The sequence below is a fragment of the Nyctereutes procyonoides genome, unplaced genomic scaffold (genome assembly GCF_905146905.1).
Source record: "Nyctereutes procyonoides isolate TBG_1078 unplaced genomic scaffold, NYPRO_anot_genome, whole genome shotgun sequence".
NCBI lineage: Eukaryota > Metazoa > Chordata > Mammalia > Carnivora > Canidae > Nyctereutes > Nyctereutes procyonoides.
This window is the reverse complement of record NW_026575141.1, coordinates 10,453,069-10,473,226: the sequence shown is the minus strand read 5'-3', so window position 1 is coordinate 10,473,226 and position 20,158 is coordinate 10,453,069. Positions and strand designations below refer to the sequence as shown.

Here is a 20,158-nt window from a genome sequence, read left to right as displayed (position 1 = left end):
ACTGCACATGTACAGGAACTTGAAGGGTTTACCATTACTCTTACAATAAAATTCTTTTTTTTTAAATTTTTTTAAATTTTTATTTTATTTATGATAGTCACACACAGAGAGAGAGAGAGGCAGAGACACAGGCAGAGGGAGAAGCAGGCTCCATGCACCGGGAGCCCGATGTGGGATTCGATCCTGGGTCTCCAGGATCGCGCCCTGGGCCAAAGGCAGGCTGCATCAAACCGCTGCATCAAACCGCTGCATCACCCAGGGATCCCTTACAATAAAATTCTTAACAAGGTCTGTAAGGCCTTTTGATCTGGCCCCAAGACTCCTTCTTCAAGCTCTTCTTCAGGGAATTATGTCACATAATTCAATCAAAGTTAAGAAACATTTATAGGTTGTCTTTTAACCCATGTTCCATTCTATTCCATTCCATTGCCATTGCATTGTCCACTATTACTGCAAAGCAATACAAATGAGGAGTAGTAACTCTATTTCCTCAAATTCAATTTTCATCTTTGTCCCCTCTGAACAGTTTTCTATATTCCGATTCTATGGTAATTTCCAAAGGCTTTTAAGACGCCAAATGTATTCATCTCATTAGTTTTTAGGATCAAGATGCTAAAATTTTGGTCCCATCGATTATCTGAGCTACTTTGCCCTCTTGGTTACTATGGACTTCTCAGAACACTTGCTTTTGTTTTCATGATCACCATTTTTTCTTTTCTTTTTAAGATTTATTTATTTATTTGAGAGAGAGAGAAAGCACACAAACCACAGCGGGGAGGGGCAAAGGGAGAGGGAGAGAATCTTGAGCGGACTCCCCACTGAGCTCAGAGCCCAACTCAGGGCTCACTCTCACAACCCTGAGATCATGACCTGAGCCAAAGTCAAGAGTCGGATGCCCAACTGACTGAGTTACTTGTCTCCCCATCATTTTTTCTTGTCTTGCCTCTTACTTCAGTGACCAGCTCTTATCTGCATCTGTTCTCTTTTTCTGTGTGATTTATAAATAGCAAGATCTTTGTTCTTGCTTGTTTACATTTATACCCTAAGACATCTCATTGGGAAAAATGGCCTCTGCTATTAGATAACAAGTAACTTATAAATACATTTACAATTTCTAGTTTAGAGGTCACTGACCATTTGCAAAAACAAAAAACAAAAAACAAAAAAAACCTTTAATTTTCATTAATTGTATTAAAATATATTTCTTTGTACTAGCCCCATATTTGAGGCAGGTTTTGAGTTTAATGTGCTGCTTTAACTCAACAGGGGAAAAACTATAAGATAAATGAGAAACTGTAGTAAAAAGTCTGAATGGTTAAGTTCTGTTTAAGAACAAAATGCTAAGTTTGGTAGCTCTTGTTAGTATTAGGGTTAGATATGTTGATGTTAAAGTGTAAAGGTGAAGATACATTAAAAGTAATTTTATATTAGAATATGTGTAGAAAATTCTCATTAAAGAAGGTTGTGTTTTTGTATGAATTCACATCTTCAAAAAGTTGTCTTTAAGATCAAAGTTATTCATGAGACATTTTTTAATAGACAATTCAGAAAAATAGCTGGTTATATGAGAAGGATGTTTGAGCCAAAGACAGATATACTAAGATTCTTTAAAATACATAGGTCTTAGATATACATAACATCAAATATTAAAACAATTCTTTCCATTAGCATTTATTAATTTCCTCTTGATGGTATAAAGGCAAACACTACAGAAAGATATTAAAATCGGTGAACTATGACAATATACTCTGTAGGTCAACATAAGTAGCTCATTATAACTCAACTAATATTTATTGAGGGCTCATTGTGTCCAATGTCTTTATTTCCTCATTCCTTCCTCCATTATTTCATTTACCACTCAACATTTGACTGGGACATAGCTTTCCCTACAAGAAATGTGCAGAGATTAATAAAACAATTCTTATTTTCAAGTAGAGATCATAAAAGTATTAAGAGATAATTCCTGATTCTGGTAATGAGATATCAAAACAAGTAATTCTGCGTTTTGAAACCAGATGAAAAAGAGTTTTCCATTTATAACAATATGTGAAACATTTAAAAGTAAATTTGATTCGGATATTTACAATTATTATGGAACATATAGTGTATAAGATAGGCAGTTAGTGTGCTTGCAACTAATGTATATCTTTAAATATGGTACTATTCATTGTAAGATTTACCCTGAAATTTTTAAGAATTTATTTATTTATTTATTCTTGAGAGAGAGAGAGGCAGAGACACAGGCAGAGGGGGAAGCAGGCTCCATGCAGGGAACCCAACATGGGACTCGACCCTGGGAATCCAGGATCATGCCCTGGGCCAAAGGCAGGTGCTAAATTGCTGGGCTACCCGGGCTGCCCAGATGTACCCTGAATTTAAGAACAACGCTTTAGAAAAGAAATATTATTCCATAAAATGTACGCATAAATTGAATTATATCTTAATTACAGAAACATTAAACTGTGAAAGGAAAGTCTCTATTATAATCTGTGGAGGAATTATAATAGTAAATCAATTTACAAGCTGGTGGTGGTATCTAGAGTCAGTTGATTTATTGATTAGTTTATGATTTTTGATGTCACTAAAGAAACACATTTTGCAATTAATTTCAGAACAACATTGGCAGCAAAACGCTTTTTATTCTGTAAAATTTGAATTGGTCCCATGTACATGTTCCAGTGCCATTCAATTCAGATTACTTTTAAAAAAATTGTTCAAGAATACTTTGTTTCATAATTATACCAAATTCCTTTTAACTTCAGGAAAAGAACATTAGAAAATGTGTTCCTTTGGGTCCTCATTCCATTGAGGGTGTCTTAAGTTTTTAAAAATCCTGAGCAATATTGTCATTATTTTCTGTAAGTGCTGCACAATACAACCATGAGCTACTTAAAGTCAAATCTGCAGATACCCAGTACCTACTACAGGGTCAGATACATCCAGAAAGTACTCATTCAAAGTTTCTGGGAAGAAGAGACAGATGTGCCAAAATATGCTAAGTTAAATTAATTGGAGGCATTTTTACATGTACCTGATATGTTAAGAACTGGAACTCAGAGCATTCCCTTCTCTCAGTCATAATCTGTGCATTTTATATTGCAGTATCTTTTCCTTTTTAAAAGCATTAAGTAAATCTTAATACTAAGAAAAAAGGAAAGATACTTCATTTGGGGTGACTCTTAAGCCTCCAGCATTCTTTTAGGAAAGCCCAAAAAAGCCATATCTGTTTCCCTATAGACTTTATTGACTCATTTCTGCCAAAAAAATTAGATGAAGGATTATGATGCCACTTACTATTTTTAAAAAATCTTTCAAATGTATAGTTTTAAAATTGTGAATAAAGATCTTTAAGGGCAGGGACCATTTTTGTTTTGTTTTGTTTTATGTTTTTGCTTAGCTTGTACGGCCTAACAGAGTACAAATTTGATATATGTGTTTAATTAACAGCTGTTGAATGGGTGAATGAAAATATCATGATTAAGTGAAGGAGCTTTAGAGTTGGCATCATAAGGTAACATTAAATAGCTAATTGAAATGGTATATACATGCATGGGAATAGCCAATATGAGTAAGTTAGAATATTAATATTTTAATTTTTACCATCAAAATGAACAAATCAACATTTAACAGTGTTGCTGATTATCTGCAAATGCTCAAACCTCCTCTTTGCTAGAACTGCATGGACTAGTTGATGAACCAAAAATAGATAAAATGTTCACTAAATGCTATTATAATCAATACAACTAATGAAGCCGTGTAAACCACAAGCTTTATATGTCTTCATGGGTGAGCAAGTTTGGATCTTGTAGTCAGACTGAGGATGTTGTCAAGCATTTTTCTTAGGAAATATTTATAACCAGATTATCAAAATAAATATTTTCAAACTTCCTAGGTTTTTTTTTCTTCCTTTTGCCAATTGGATTATTATGTTCACCTTTTCCTCTGTGTTTGTTTTGGGAATTAGGGTTTTCCAAAGAGCTCATGTGCTGTTAAGAACTGTCTCTAGATATTGAGTTTACATTACAAACAAGCAAAAATTCCCAGTCTGTCAGAGATCTTCTCCTAGGATACAAGGAAAAGCAAAGTTCAGCTAAACTGCACAATTAATTCGCCATCACTTGTGAATAGAGAGAAAAGGTTGCTTTAAGCTGTTCTTTCCTCCTCCTAGGGATTTAAGGTCAGTTTCAAGAAGCAAAATTACTATTCTTTCAAAGTTGTCTCTCTTGATTTGTATTCCTGTAATTATCTTCTCAAGATCTCTTCCTTTTTAACTTGTAAACTCAGCTTAATAAATCAATTCAAGAATTAGATACATGTAAATAAACATACATATTCTGAGAGCTGGTTGGACAGGAAAAGGAATAAAGTAGGACAATTTCCTTTCCTGCCCACTGGTTTCACCAATATATCAATTAGTTACTTTTGTCTTATACAAAGGATTCTGAGATTTCCCACCCCACCCCAAAAAAAATAAGAGAAGGGTTTTTTTTTCTTTTTTTTTTCAAAATCTATTTCTTTTAACATAAAGAAGAAGAGCATTGTCATTCTGCCTTTTCAAGCTGTGGACAAATTCTGGAGATCAAAAGAACAATGTTTTTGTGTGTGTGCGTGTGAAGAAATAAAGGCTTGCATCCGACTCTTAAGCTACTGAAATTAGAAGGCTTTAAGGGAAAATAGGGAGCATAAACAGGTAAATATAATCTACCCAATAATATTAGCAAGTTGAGCCAATATTGGATTCTACCACTGATTTTTATTTTCTACAAAGAGCTCAGAATGTCACTAGGTTTTGAGTTGTTTTTTATTTTTAAATGAAGAATATAATTCTTCCAAAATGCTTTTATAGATTAGAGATTCTAGTTTTGGGATGATTTCACAAGAGAGGCAGTGTAGTTGACTGATCAGGTTCATGAGCTAAAACTGCTGGATCCAAATCCTAGCTATACACTTACCATGTCACCTTGGCAGGGTGCCTCAGTTTCCTCCTTTGTGAAATAGGAATAATAATGGTACCTACTTCAGAGGACTGGAGTGAGAACTAAATGAGTTAATATGGGTAAAGCAAATAAACAGTGCCTGGCATATTGTAAGTATTTAATAGAAGTTATTGTTGTTCACAGTATTCTTTGCATTCTCTGCAAATGCTATAGAGAATATATGTGTGAGCCACATTTATTTCATTTTGAGAAGCAGTGTAACAGAGTTTGTATCAAATGGAACACCTTACAGTGTTGTTGAGTAAAGGTTGTGTAAACTAGTATTATCAAAGGGGATTTATGGATCCTCTTCTCTGAAAATGTCTGAAATGTGTTTCTATTTATGAAAATTACAGGGAGGAGTAAATCTGCCAGGAAGTTTTCTTGGGACGTTGATTCAAGTCTCGGTTTTCATGATTATTTATCTCTATTTATCTGCTACTCATATTTCACTGTTTAAGGTGACATGAAGAGGAAAAATGCTTGCAATATGAGCACAAGTGGAGGAATAAGGAAATTTATCACTAATATTATTAGTGATTTTGCTATTAAGACAGAAATTAAAATACAAATTTATCGACAGGATCCATTGGTTTTGAAGTATATTGATTCTGACTTGGGATGCTGAATTCTATTGTCTTTATTGACAAAGGTGACTTAAAATATATGACTAAAAGGAATCTTAAAAAATCAATACTCAATTTTAAAGATGAGGAAAATGAGCTCTGGAGTGATTTAATTACCCATACTCCATTTATTCAATAAATATGTATTGATTTTCTACTGTATGATATTTGCTCTATTGGGTAATAGAGAGACATCTGTGAACAAGCAAGCCTGGTCTCTGTCTCTTTAGCACTAAAAGACTACAGTGGGGAGATTGGTGACAATAATAAAGCGTGACGAAGGGAAGTGCAGGCAGCTTGGGGTGTGCACAGCAGCAAGAAGCAACCTGCAAGGGGAGGTCACAAGTGGTACAGAATTCTAATTGAGCCCTGAAATTTTTAATTGAGTGGGCCAGTGCTCTGGGAAGTTGCCCGGCCTGTGAGAAGGTCGGGGCTGAGAGGGAGGGCAAAGCATGCAAGCAGTTCTGTTTGATGAGAAGAGGTGTGGGTTGAAAGGGATGACAAAAGCTGGAGGGATACACAGATCACAGTGGGCCAGGTAAAGCCTGTTTTGATTATTCCAAAGGCAATGGAAATACCTTGGGAGAGTTTTAAATGGAGAGTAACATGCTCAGATTTGTGTTGAGATAATTCTAGCTATAGTCCGGTGGATGGATTTGGAGGAGTAAGCCAAGAATCAAGGAAGCCAGTGGCAGGGCTCTTGTAGAGGCTTGGCAAGAGAGAAAGAGAGAGAGAGAGACGGAGAGAGGGAGAGGGAGAGAGAATGCTGGCTTAACTACTATCTGTGGATAAATTCTATCAGATCATAACCACATAGAAAATAATGATTTCATTTCTAAGTCTTGTTCTCAAATAGTTATGACGTTGGTTATTACAATTTTCTTTTCACCCAAATCCCTAAAAAATAGCCATTTGTGAAGCCCTCCTTTCCCTTTATTGAAGCAGGGATTTGATACATCATGCCCTTTTCTATTGTAGAAGGAGGGAAATGATTAGCTTAACTCTTTTAGCTGGTACTTGTCACCCAACAGCTAATTCCTATCTACTAGGCCCTGTTTCTCTTTGTATCTGTTAGATGCATTCTTGTTTTCTATTCCCATGGTCACTAGGCCAGCATTACATCTCACTTGTTGCCCTAACAAGCTGGCTCGTCTCCCTGAGTCCTACACCTTTGTTTCCTCACATTTAGCTTCACATTGTGCTTTAAGATTCCCCTGCTCAAATGCTTTCAGAGATTTCCCTCTGCCTGTAGGAGAAATGTTAGCCATTATTCCACCTGTTCTGAGAGTTTTACCAGGCCTGTGACCCCCATACATTCTACTCTTAAGCCAGTTCACATACTGTTCCCCAAATATATTCACACACTGCATCTCTACCTTTGGGTAGCTCTTGATGACTTTCTCCACTTTCTGAAATCTTCACCCTTTTTTAAAGGTCCAACATTGAAGCCATTTTTTTTTTTTGCATGATACTTTCTACATTTATACCTAGCAGAAGTGTTATTATCCACTCAGGCATCTTCTACGTGAGCTCCTGAATTTGCCTGTTACTATAGTTACTAGTTACATACACACATATCTCATCTCTTCTATTAGTTTATACATTCTTAGGGAGATAGTGATTTTTTTTTTTTTGCTCTGTCCTCCTCTGTGCCTTGCCTAGTGGTTTAGAAATAGTGGGAATTCAGTAAGGTTTTATTTAATTAAAATGATGTTACTTTTCATGCCAAAATTTTAAAATTTTTATAGAAGTTATTTTGTTGGTGATCCAAAATGCCTTTAAGAAACTAATACAATTTAGGGAATAAAATTAAGAGTATAACAGTATTCTTACTTTGGAAGTGCAACCTGTGAAGGGAAGAAATTGATGTTAATATTTCAGCAAGAAAGATACCCAGGTAGTAAATAAAAAATGTAAAATCATATTCCTTCATTCATTAAATATATGTTAAAAATCACTATGTGAAAAAAATTACTATGCATTTCATTCATTATTGTAGAATGTTGAAAGATAAGGTCTTTCTCCTTTTGGAGCTAATTCTAGGAAGGCAGACTGATGGATATTCTAGCCACATCTTGAATTATTTCACAGACATTGATTTCTGTAAGTCTTTATTCAGGTAGCCCCATAAAAAAACATTTTTTCTGGGTCATAAAATGTTATAATCTTTTTTACTTAGGCTTTATTACCATACTTATATATACCACAAGCATCTATTGGTATAGTGGTACTGAGGCATTTTGCTAAATTCACAGTCAGAAACCACAGACCTCTAAGTGAGCAAATGCACTACATTCATTATGTCAAAGTATGGTCAACGGATGTTCATAAGAGAGAGAGAGAATAAGGAAATGCACCAAAGCATATAGCAGCATGGAATGGGCTAGGTTTGACTCCATACTGGGAAATACAGAGGATAAGAGACGTTTAGATGCTTTGGCAGTGGAGAAGTACAAAAATGTTGCTGCCCTGAGACTGGTCCACATGCTGAGTGTTGTTCCTACAAGAATGTGTGTTTTTTGTAAACCAAAGTGGGGTAAGGGACATAAGACAGAGAGAAGGAGAGACCCGCAATCCCACAGAAAGGGCTAGAGGGGCAATGAGACCCCAAAGGTGAGTCTCTCTAGTATGTACTGCTGAGAGAGAAGGTGCTAAAGAGGTATGGTCAGACAAAGGGAAATTTATGTCAAGGAGTTGAGGTAAGATCCTCAGCAATGAAGAAAGAAGTCTCAAAACACACACACACATACACTCTAAGAGGGAATCAGCTCTAAAATCTGGGAGCCCCAGAGCATGTGGTACCTGTTAGATAAGAACTTCTTGTTTCACATACCTGTTCTGGTTATGCCCTCCCTCCATCCCCAACTTTGGAAGAGTCAGAACTTGAGTTAATAAGAGAAACAAGGAACAGTGGAAGAGAAGACAACCTTAGGAGATTTAGATCATTCTTTCTCAACTCCCCACTTTTAGGTGCCTGTGGGGACAGAGAGGAGTCTTGACTTTAAAGTTTCAAGTTTTAATTATTGCATGGGTCTAGTTTTTGTAATGGGGGTTATAACTAAGGTTTATCATTTAATTACATCAGAGTATAGTATATTTTACTGAATGTATTTTAAAGGGGTGATAAGAAATGAAAATAAGTTGGCCTTATGATTTTCTTCCATAAATTATTGTTCTTCCTGTCTATTACTCAGGTCAAAACAATATTTTACTATTGAAGCCCATAGCTGATGAGGATCACACGAATATTGTGGATAAAAATGGCTTTGGTAGGACAAATTAAGCATCATTAGTATGGACTTAAATAAGGTGAGCTTTGAAATTGGCCTTAAAATACAGGTTTGTAGAAAAGAGGCAGGAAGCACATTCTAAATGAAGTTGTGACCATAGAGATGCTCAAAGGTCTATTTTGTGTACAAACAGAAAATCTGGGTAGGGGAGAGGATCCTACTGAGAAAGAAAGGTTGGGAAGATTCATTGGGAATATACTTACAGAAAAGCTTGACAGCCAAGTTAGGAAGTTTAAACTTCCTTTTCAAATGATGAGTTCATATTTAGTGCCCTTTAAACCAGGGAATGGGATATGAAATTTGGTTATTCATCAAAATGCAACTGGTAGCTCAGTGTTGCCTTTTCCAAATCCCCACCTTCTTCTCTATACATCGGGATATCATATTTTACCGTTTTGTCACATCATTGTATTTTCTCTAGAGCACCTTAGTTCTCTTGTTCATTTTCTGACTCTCACTATTCATCGAAAGCTGAATGAGTACAAAGTCCTTCTAAATTCTTTTGGTTATTCTTCGCTGCTACAATATCCCTAGAACAATGATTGGACACACATCATAGGCATTTGCTAAATATCTGGCAAATAAATAATGAGGAGGGAGCAACTGGAGTATATGAACTGTCACAGAAGATTTGGGGACAAGTGATGGGAATAGGGCTAAGGTTTTGGCAGTAGCTGGAGAGAAAAGAAGACATGAACAGGATGAGTTATGAAGGAAAGATCAAGAGAGGACCACACAGAAAAAAAAAATGCCATTGGCAATTCCAAGATCTTGAACTATTTTCTGGGGAAATGATGGTGCACCTCCTAGAATCTGGAAATAAGAAGGAAGGCACTGGTTTGGGATGGTGTTGGACTTTTAGCTCTCACTAGATAGAACTCTGTGTCAGTGGGAGAGGCTGGTGGAAGGGCCATTATCCGTATAAGCACTGCAACCACCACAGAGGGTAAAGGAAGCCAGGATCTGCCAGGGACACAGTGTAACTTCCAGCAATTTAATGTTTTTTTTGTGCCTGAGACAGCCTGAGCTTTAACAATTCAAATGTTTTTTAATGTTGGGGAGAGTGGGGAGATGTGGTCTATTTTTTAATTATTATTATTGCTTTTCACTTCATGAAGTCAGTTATTAAGTGTGGAATGTAAATGAACACAAAGAGGTTGCTCAGGCCCCCTAGGAAGTGAGCTGGTGGCCCAGCCCAAGCCTGCCCAACCCCCTGCTGCCCATCCCTCATTCCCTCTTCAGTCTTTTCCCATGTGGCTCTGAACACTGCTTCGGAAACTATCTTTGGCAGTATTTGTGAGGATTGCCAGCTTCAGCTAAGCAACCATTCACTTGAACGAAGTAGAAGCTGAGTGGAGAATGTATAAGAAGTTGCCAAATGAGGTTTTTATTTTTTCTCCCTCTCGGCAGATCCGGAGGGCAAAGGGGGGAACTGTGACAAATAATGTTTTCCCACATCCCCCAGCTCAAAGGGATATAGTTATACAGACAATTTGAGTTTTAAGTGTGTAGTTATCGAAATCAAGAAGCATTTCTGTTCTTAGAAATAGAATTTTCATTCATAATACTCTTCAAATACTGGTATTTTAAAAAAATATGTATCAAGTTTGTGTATCTTAGTGGAGTTTGCTATAGGTAATAAAAGGAAAATTTCCTTTCAATGAAAACACTACGAGGTTTCCGGAAAATGAATCTATTACACAATCATGGGGACTGCACTTCATTAATCCAGCTTAATTAATTAATATTCTGGCTTGCAGAATTTATTTTGAACAACTGGTTAATCTAATGAGAATGGACTTGCTGTGGAGACTAATTTTGTAGAGTGATTCATTGGGTGTTCCATGTATGACCATTATTCTATGTCTAATTGTTATGGACTGAATGTGTCTTCCTTCCCTCCCATCCCAAAATTCATCTTTGAAATCCCAATGTGCTAGTATTTGGAGGTGGGATCTTTGGAGGATAACTAGGTTTCAATGAGTTTACAAGGATGGGGGCTCCCATAATGGGATTAGCATATTTGTAAGAAGCGGAAGAGAGACCAGAACTCTCTTTCCTCACCATGTGAAAGGTGGTCCTTCAGGAAGTGGGCTCTCAACAGCAACAAAATCTGTTGACACCTTGATTTTGGGCTTTTCAGTCTTCAGAATTAAGAGAAATAGACGTCTGTTGTTTTAGCCACCCAGTCTGCAGTATTTTGTTACAGCAGCCTGAGCAGACTAAGACAGTAGTGCTTCTAAGACTCGAGTATGCATGAGAATAATCTGGAAAGGCATTTGATACATGTATTGCTGAATCCCAAACTAAACAACATCAGCCTGGGATACGTCTGCCCCAGTATTCCTCATTTCAAGTACACTTCAAAGTGATTGTGAGGGAGGCTCTTCCGGGCAATAATTTGATAAATACAATTTTCAGCAGAGTCAAGATGATTGTTATTTGTATAGTAGATGGGAGGGTGGGAAGGAAAGGCTGCCCCACCTCTGACTTTGTCTTTAAACTTTCTTATTCTCTCCTATTTCATCTGTTCCAACTTTCTCTGTCTGAAGAATATACTTAAAGTTAGTGGATTCCCTCTATATCACATAGCAACAAATAGGATTTTAGGATTTAATTTAATCTAATTAATGAATTATTTAATTAATTTATTTCAAGTAGGCTCCATGCTGGTCATGAACTCTATGGAGGGCTTGAACTCATACCCTGAGATTAAGACCTGAACTGAGATAAATAGTTGGATGCTTAACCGACTTAGCCACCCAGGCACCTCCAGCTTTAGGATTTTAGAAGGATAAAATGGGGAAGATGAGCACTCTATAATATCACAATCTTTTCCTACCAGGGCTTGCTTTGTTCAATAATCACAGTGAAAGTCTCTTCTAAAATTTCTACATCATGTTTGTTCAAGAAATCATAGACAAAGAAGGACATCTCTTAGGCAAAATTGTCAAGTAGGACAAATTATAGTTGTCCATTCTGCCACTTTCCACCATGGAAGAAGTTGGCTTTTCTGGAAAAAAAAAAATGAACCTATAAACCCAGTGTATTGGAAGGTTGGTGAACTACATGGATTACATGGATTCAGAAACATATGGTCTTTTATGCTTTGGGGATGAAACAACTTAGTTTAAAATTCAGAGAATTTAATGAACCAAGGCAGGTACTGGAAGAAACTTTTCTTGGAGGGAGGTAGGGTAAAAGCCTTCTTCAAAACATTTTTCCTAAAAGCAGGTTTTAAGCAAAGTCTATGGAAGAGATGTATCAGGAATCTACGTTCTATGTCTTGGCTCCTTATTAATTCCGAAATGAGGTATGGTCTAATCACCAAAATATCTGGACTTGACAGTAATCACTAGGATTAATGCATCAGAATGTGGAGGTTTTTGCTTCTTTATAAGATGCTTCAAGATAGAAACAGTTAATTATATTCTCCAGATTTCTTTATCTTCTTGAGGCAGATACAAATTCCAACTGTTTTCGACCTTGTAGTGCCATCTCCCAAATTGGCATGCATTTCAATATATTTTGTGAAAGCAGTTTCCATTATTTTATATTCATCAACACATGGCACATTGAAATTGTCAAGCAAAATATAAAATATTATTAGTAATCTATCTACTATTTATTATTAACAATCAAAGAAAACAGTCTCCACCAGATGGAGGGACAGGTCTGTGATATTTATTCATTTTTTTATGCCCATAAAATACTCTAGCACAAATTACAAATCAGAGAAACACTTTCATGTAAAGACTCATATTTCAGCTCTTGGATTGTCTGGAATGAAGTATAAATTCATGCAATCAAGACAACAGGTTTCCTGCCTATTGGAAAACAGTCATGTCAGAGAATCATATGTGGATTTTCCCAGAGCATTCTTACTGATTGACCAAGTCTTTGGAATCATCAGCAGGTCAACTGGCTTCTCTTGTTCTTAGTGTGTTTAAAAATTGAAGCCCCTAAACTTTTCCTTTTTCAAGTTGTTGTCTATGTTGTGAATAAATGCCCAAATGCGTAAAATGCTAAGAATTTCTTACATAAAGAATGAATGACTATTTCAGCTGGGTAAAGAAATTTTGAATTTTTGATACAAATATTTTTATCAGTTCATTTTCCTGGCAGGAAGGAGTTAGGTTGTAAAGAGGAGAGAAACCTTAGCATTTTAGCCTTAAGAAGCAGAAATGCTATTCACCTCCAGGCCGGCTCCTTGTGAGACTCTTTACCACTGTACTTAGTTTTGCTGATTGTGGTGTTCATCGAAATCAGGCTCCAGGAAATAGAATTTGCTCACATTTTCACACCTGCTGTTTATTCTTCGGCTTGTTAGTAAACCTCATGTCTTCAGAGACTTTTCTGATTGTCGATTTTTTCCTTTAGTTTGAGTTAACTGTATATAATTTTGCAGTTTATTTCTCCCATTTGCATTTTGTTGCCCTTCAGAAGATACAGGGTCTGTCTGGGGATGTATAAAGGCTGAGCGTGGGGAACCCCATTGTGGGTTCTATTTCACTGGCTGGTCTCCCTCTTTGCTAAAATATGTCCTTCTACTTGAAGCTCAAAAATAACTTGAATGAAATGAATCCCGGCATAAAATTGGAAGGCAACATAGCTTAGTAGTAAACAAATAGGGCTTGGAGTAAGAACATACGTTTTGAATTCCAGTTCAGCCTTGTTAACTACTTGAACTGGGGGAAATTACTTTATCTGTGTGGGCTTTCCTTTGCTGAGTAAAATGGAGATTATAGTATGTCCTTATAGGGTTCTTGTGAATGTTAAATTAAATAATCCACGAAATGACTTAGCAGAATTCTTGGCACTTGGCAGCTGGTCAATAATTATCATCTGTTGTTATGACATACCATTATTTTGTCATCTCACAACATCTAGCAGTGTCTCAAATACATCTATATTAGAAATTTTATTTATTGATTGATTTATTAAAGATTTTATTTATTTATTCATGGAGAGACAGAGAAAGAGAGGCAGAGACATAGGCAGAGGGAGAAGCAGGCTCCCTGCGGGAAGCCTCATGCGGGACTGGATCCCAGGACTCTGGGATCACTACCTGAACCAAAGGCAGACGCTCAACCGCTGAGCCATCCAGGTGCCTCTGTATTAGAAATTTTAAATCTAAACATATCTGTCAGTTAAAGAACCAGATTTTTTTCATCCAGTTGATAATTCTGGTAGCCTTTTCACTATTCTAGAGTTTCAAGTTTAATTTTTGGAATACTTTCAGCTCTGCACAATTGTGAAATTTTGTGGGTGTTTTAACATTTTCTGTGTCCCTATTGCATGTCCAGAATCTTCTTGTGGTTATAATAGGTACTTAATAAATATTTATTGGCCTATTGCTACCCTGTCAACTACCTTTTCTTTCTGGTGGTACTCTAGTTTTGGGGGGGAGTCTCCTCAAATTGTTGTAGTCTTAATAATTCCATGCTACATATATAAGCTGTAATTTTTTTCAAACTTGTGTTTAGTATCATGGTTTTAAAATTTTTGTCTCTTTGGTGCATACGTATACTCTTCCAACTGAATTTACTAAAATGTGTGTGGGTGGGTGTGGGTGTGTGCAGTGGTACACAGACAATGATAGTGAAGTAAATTCTGACAAGGAATTAAAGATGAGAGCTACCTCGGGCTTTCTATGGTGGCACCGTGTATATACGGTTTTATTTTCAAACATGATGTTTCAGTCTATGCTTGTATAGAAAATACATGAATGTTTTCCAAATTGATTTCTCTGTACAGTGTACAATTTCCTATTCCACAAAAGATTACTCATTTAGTGAGGAAATATATTCTTTGTAGACACAGACTTCTTAGAAGGCCTCTGTCCCAGGGAGAAGTCACAAATATATTAATAGCCTACTTTTCCTATACCAAGAGAATTGATTTCCCCTTTGTTTCAAAGGAAAATCATTTTGGGGGTACTTACTATGTGATGAATGGCATGATATAAACACTTTGGGGCTTCAGGAAGGAGAATACCAGTTTAAAAATTATTTATTCCATGAACTCTGATTACTCCCTGAAAGATATAGTCTGTTTCAGAATGCCACTTCTCCTCACTATTTCCTTAACTTAAGCCACATGAATGTTTCCATGTACAATCTAGTGCTCACCATGCAGTGAAGAAGACAGCACTAAATTTCTGTGTTTGGCTGCTGATTCACCTTACTCCTAGACCTATATTTTGGCATCTGAAGTTGCCAAGTGTAACCTACGAACTTATTTCCTGATTATATCATTTACTCCTCTACTGTCTAGCAGAACTTGCATTTCAGTGCCTGTGACTTGGAGAAACAATTGAGTGGGATGGTGGAGTCTACCAAGATATTGGCTTCAGAATCTTAAAAGAAGCCTACACATGGATGTCTTGGAACTAGATTTTAAGTGAACAAAATAAAAATCTCTTTCTCTCCTGTAGTTATTTCAGGCTTTTCTATTTTTAAAGTAACCTTCACATATGGTACCTCCATATACATCTAAATATATTCCACATAGATATATGCATGATTTGAGTTTACTTTTCATGATACAGCACAGTGATGAATTTGAGCTTAATTATACTGGCTTTTCAGATTGTGTTTTGTATGAAGGGACTACTGTATTCTAACAGAATTACTATGTATATCATGTTCACGTACGCATCTAAACTATATCCACTATTAGATTCCTAGCACATTCTATTAATTATGGAAATCACTTTGATTTCAATAGTAGAATTTACATGACAACAGCTTCTGAGGCTTCGTAGAGCATCAGACCAGAATGTCACAGAATTCCCTTGTAGTGTGGGCGTTGACAGGGTTCTGTTGACATTGAATTTGCAATGAAAATGCCTCATAAATGTGCATTCGCAAAGAACATTACTTAGAAAGGACCATCTCAATATTCACACAGGTCATTAATGTCAGAGATGAAAAATTTCCTCACACTTCCATTAGTAAAATAATTAGGAACATATAATCGTACATATACATACCAATGACCTGAAAGATGTGTCTTAAATATTTAGAAAAGATGTCCAGATATAGAACTGTCTCCTTTGAATTCTCTCCCGTAACTGCAGAAAGCTTTTGTATTCTACAAGTCCTGTATGAATGTTAGATGAAGAGTCTAAATCAGGCAAGAGAATGGACTGATCCAGTCGGGTTATAATAGGGAGTAAGTAACAAGATAAAATAGAACCACGGGAAAATTAGGCTGAATATCACAACAAAAGTTCATAACAGGGAGAACTATTAGACTGTGAAAGAGTCTTTCAAAGGAACTAGAAGAAGTCATTAATTGAGGCATTTAAAACCAGACTGGACTGAAATACTCCAAAATACAGTATGCTATGGGGACCAAGCCTACATTAGAAGTGGAAGGACGGGAATGACCTAATAGTTTCTACTGTTTCTGTGATTACTATGATTGTACTCATTTTATGTGTTCAGTCTTGGTAGATAATCTTCTATAATTTTATGCTACTTCTTGGGAACAGTTTCAACAAATTCATCCAATACAGAATTGGATGCATTTAGCAGAATCTCAGAAGAGATGAAAATGTACAATAAACTGGCGTAAAATAGCAAAGCCAGATAACTACAAGTACTTTACTATTCCTTTTTTTGGGAGTAATCCTTGGAGGAGACAATTCTCACCCTGGAACTCTGGCCATATTTCACCATGCATAAACGCATCCTGTCCTTCTGGTTTTCAATGGAAATTAGGTACTAATTTTCACTTCTTTTATTTAATGCTATCTTGGGATGATGTTGAGTGCAGAAGAACAAATTGAAACATTTTATCCCGAGCCAATGGGCTATATTTTGGCAGGAGGTAGCTAGGACCCTGGAAAAAAAAAATCATGTACCATTTTGTGACTGACATCAGTAAGAGGACTAGACAAGAAAGACAAAATGTTTTGATTCGGAAAAAAAAAGTTTGACATGAAATAAGAAAGAGGAAAAGTTACCTAGGTAAATTGTAAAAATGTTATTATTGGGAGTCTTTCAAAATAGGACCATCCTAAATCTTGTGTGATTCTGGTTGATTACCTATCATGAAGTAGTGAAGCGAGACAGGTGAGGTGACCTTCTGACAATTATCTTAATGTTTTCACTCAAAAATACTAGTTTAAATGTAATTAAAAATAAAGATGCTCACTTTATGCTATCTTTGCATTTATTCAAATTACCAAATTAAATTGCAGTAACAAAATCGGAGATGGGCTTATCAGTTTGATATGTTTAGTAATTGTGGGGTAAATCATCTGATTTATACTCATTTCTTTCCCTGTGTACACCACAACTTCTTAGAAAGACCCATCAAATACAAATGAGTAGATCATGGAATATATTTTCATTATTTATAAAATTTTCTGTTTATGTAGCTTTCCATGCATTTTCTCAACTTATTGATCATGTATTCCTAAAGTGTGAAAAATACCATTCAATTTAAATAGAAAGATGCCTCTTTCCCCTAAGTCCTCAAATTTAACCTATTCTTTGTGTTGGCATAATTTTTTATGAGTTAGGTTTCACATTTCATCGTCAATGATCTGGCTCACAGAACAGGAGGCTTTATACCTAGGTATTTTGTGGGAGTCGGTGGGCACTCAACAGTACTAGGAGATATTCTTATCATGTATCCGTCTTTTTAGCCCAATGAATAAAGGCATTCTGGAATTTTCATTGTTTTATTTGTGAAAACATAAGTTTTAAGACCCCTTTTCCTCAGTTTCCATCCTTAGCACCTGTGTTACTCTGACTATAAATCAAGATAGCCTTAGGGCATGCCTATCATCCAAAATATCCATGTACTCCTGCTGGGTGATCAGAACCTGAAAGGATGGACAGCTAAAACCTACAGGTATGAAAGATATTTATAAATCCAAGACAATGTCACTGTGATAGGGAAAAATGCCACTTTATTAAGGTTCAGTGTGCAATAGCTTCCAGAATCTATTCAAATTCTGTTGAGCTGTTTTGAGCTCAAAAATGCATAACACTACAGAATCAACTAAGAGGATGTCCTAAACCATCTTTGGGTAGGAACTGTATATAGTCCACGGGAGTTTAGTGTAGTAGGAGTTGAGGTGTTTTATGCCTATATTAAATATATTTACAAAAACAATTAGAGTTCCAGTAGCAGCCTTAAAATATGTGAGCAGATAAACCGAGGCTGACTTAGATTTAGGTAAATGAATAATGTTTCTTTCCAGATCGATGCTTAATTTTTTCCCTAGAGAAACACAATATAGCTCTACTAAACAGTGCTAAGAGTAGGAAGCACAAATAAAATTAAGCAGAGAAAAATCAAAGGAATGCACTGTGGCTGGGATCCTTAACTCACCACCCTCAACTCTCTTTTACCCCAACTCTGCATGGACCCACTAAGTCATTATCACTATTATTTACCTTAAACACATCTTATTCGCGTAACAGTTGAAATATTTTATCAGCAAATTAGCCGACCACTTGACCACCGATCATCTGAAGTGTACAGTTTTATTATTTCCTAAGCAGAATTTACAATGCTTCCAAACACTTAAAAGGCAGAGGCATGTCCCCTTAAGATACCTGTCTAAAAGTATTGTATCTTAGAGAGTCCTCCGCGTTTGTTTTAGCGCAGGGAAGGGACTAGAAGGAATCGTAAATGAAATCCTTAAGAAACAAGCTTATTGGGTGTATCACCTAGGCTATTTCTGGATCGCGAATCTCCCGCCCTCTCTGAGTTACCTCACTGTCAGATAGGAAAATGGAACAAGATCGATGAAGAGATGGGCTCCGGGTCTGGCTTTTCGATTTTTCGCTGCAGCCCCGAAGAGCACAGGGCGTGGAGTTAGCGCTGCTTTCCAAGCGTGCTGGTGGGAGGGCGAGCCCCCGGCCGCTCCCGGCTGCGGAGCGCGTGCTGGCTGCCACGCCGGCCGGGCCCCGCCGACCGCTGCCTGCCTCCCCGCGCAACCTCCACACCCACGGAGCCGCCGGGGTGGCAGCCAGTCGCCGCAAGACTTCCTGCGCACAAAGCCTAAGGAGCCCCCGAATGGAAGCGAATCCCGAGCCCGGAGCAAGGCTGGAGGTGGTGGGCTGGCGACACTGGTCTCTCGGGGGTCTGGGAGCGCTAGTTAGCCCCTCCGCCTCTCGCACCCCGCACCCCGCACCCCGCACCCCGATGGCAGGACTGCGCCCTGAAATCTGCCTCCCTCCCGGAGACACAGACGTGCGCGCACACACACCGACTCTCACTCACGCACACCCACATCGCCTCTGGCCCCCTCCCGCCCCACCCCCGGCCGCGCTGTAGGGACCGGTCCGGGCTCTGCCTCAACTTTCCCAGGCGAAGCCCGCCCCGCGCGGCACCCGAGCCTCCGCGCCCTCGCCGGGCGCCCTCCAGAGGGACGCGTCCTCCTCGGGGCCCCTTACCTCGCACCGACAAGTCCTGGCGGGGACTGGAGCTGACCGCGGTGGCAGCGGCGGCGGCTGAGCCTGCACCCGGGCTCTGGCTCATGCTTGGTGCTCCTCATCCGACACAAAAGAGGTAGCTTGCCGGCTTCGTCCTTTCCAGATCCGAGGAAGAACTTATTTTGCCCCCGAAACGGCCAACTTGTGCGCGCCGCTTCCTGTCACAGTGCCCCCTGCCCCCGCCCCCTCCCGGCTGCGCGCTGGACCACTGCCCGGCGGCAGAGCATCCAGGCCTCCGAGTCGGAGGGGAGTGGGCAAAGGGAGCGCGGGAGGGGGAGGGAGGGAGGGCGGGGGCTGGGAAAGGGGGAGACCCCGCGGTCTTCGGCGGAGGGTAGGAGAGCGTTTCCCAGCCGAGCCCCCCTCGGCTTGACAGGCAAACCCACTTCCCAGGCGCGGAAAGCAACTTTCCTTCACCTTGGCCAGGCTCAAACCGGAGCATCTAATTGGGACCCTCGGCAGAGGCACGGTGGACCTTCTGGCATTCTCTCCCTCTCATTCTCGTTCGCCTTTTCCCTCTCCTCCCCCTCCCCCCTCCCGTAACAGGGGTGTATCTGCAGAGTCTTCAGTGAGCCCGGGTACCTAGACCAGAGGATTACTCTACGCGAGCCGGGGCGGGTTTGCTAGCTGCTTCGCCTCGCTCTGTTGGAAATCCTTAGGCAGGACGGGCGAAGGTGGGTGAATTTCCGAGGGGTGGGGCGAAGGGGCGTGGGGCGGCAGGAAGATCGGCGGCTCCAACTTTGAAGCTCTGCTCAAGCTCTCCCTCGCCTGCGGGAGAGCAGGGACTAATGGCCCTGAAAGAACTCTCC

The 20,158-nt window shown here is 38.6% G+C and overlaps 1 protein-coding gene across 1 annotated transcript in view; it reads right to left on the bottom strand.

The window, feature by feature from the left end:
• GRM3 (glutamate metabotropic receptor 3) overlaps positions 1-19,456 on the bottom strand; it is a 206,841-nt gene extending 187,385 nt beyond the window's left edge. The window contains exon 1 of the mRNA XM_055307277.1: positions 19,314-19,456. The gene's annotated coding sequence lies outside the window, so the exon portion shown is untranslated. The remainder of the gene's footprint in view (positions 1-19,313) is intronic.
• Between the last annotated feature and the right edge of the window lie 702 nt (positions 19,457-20,158).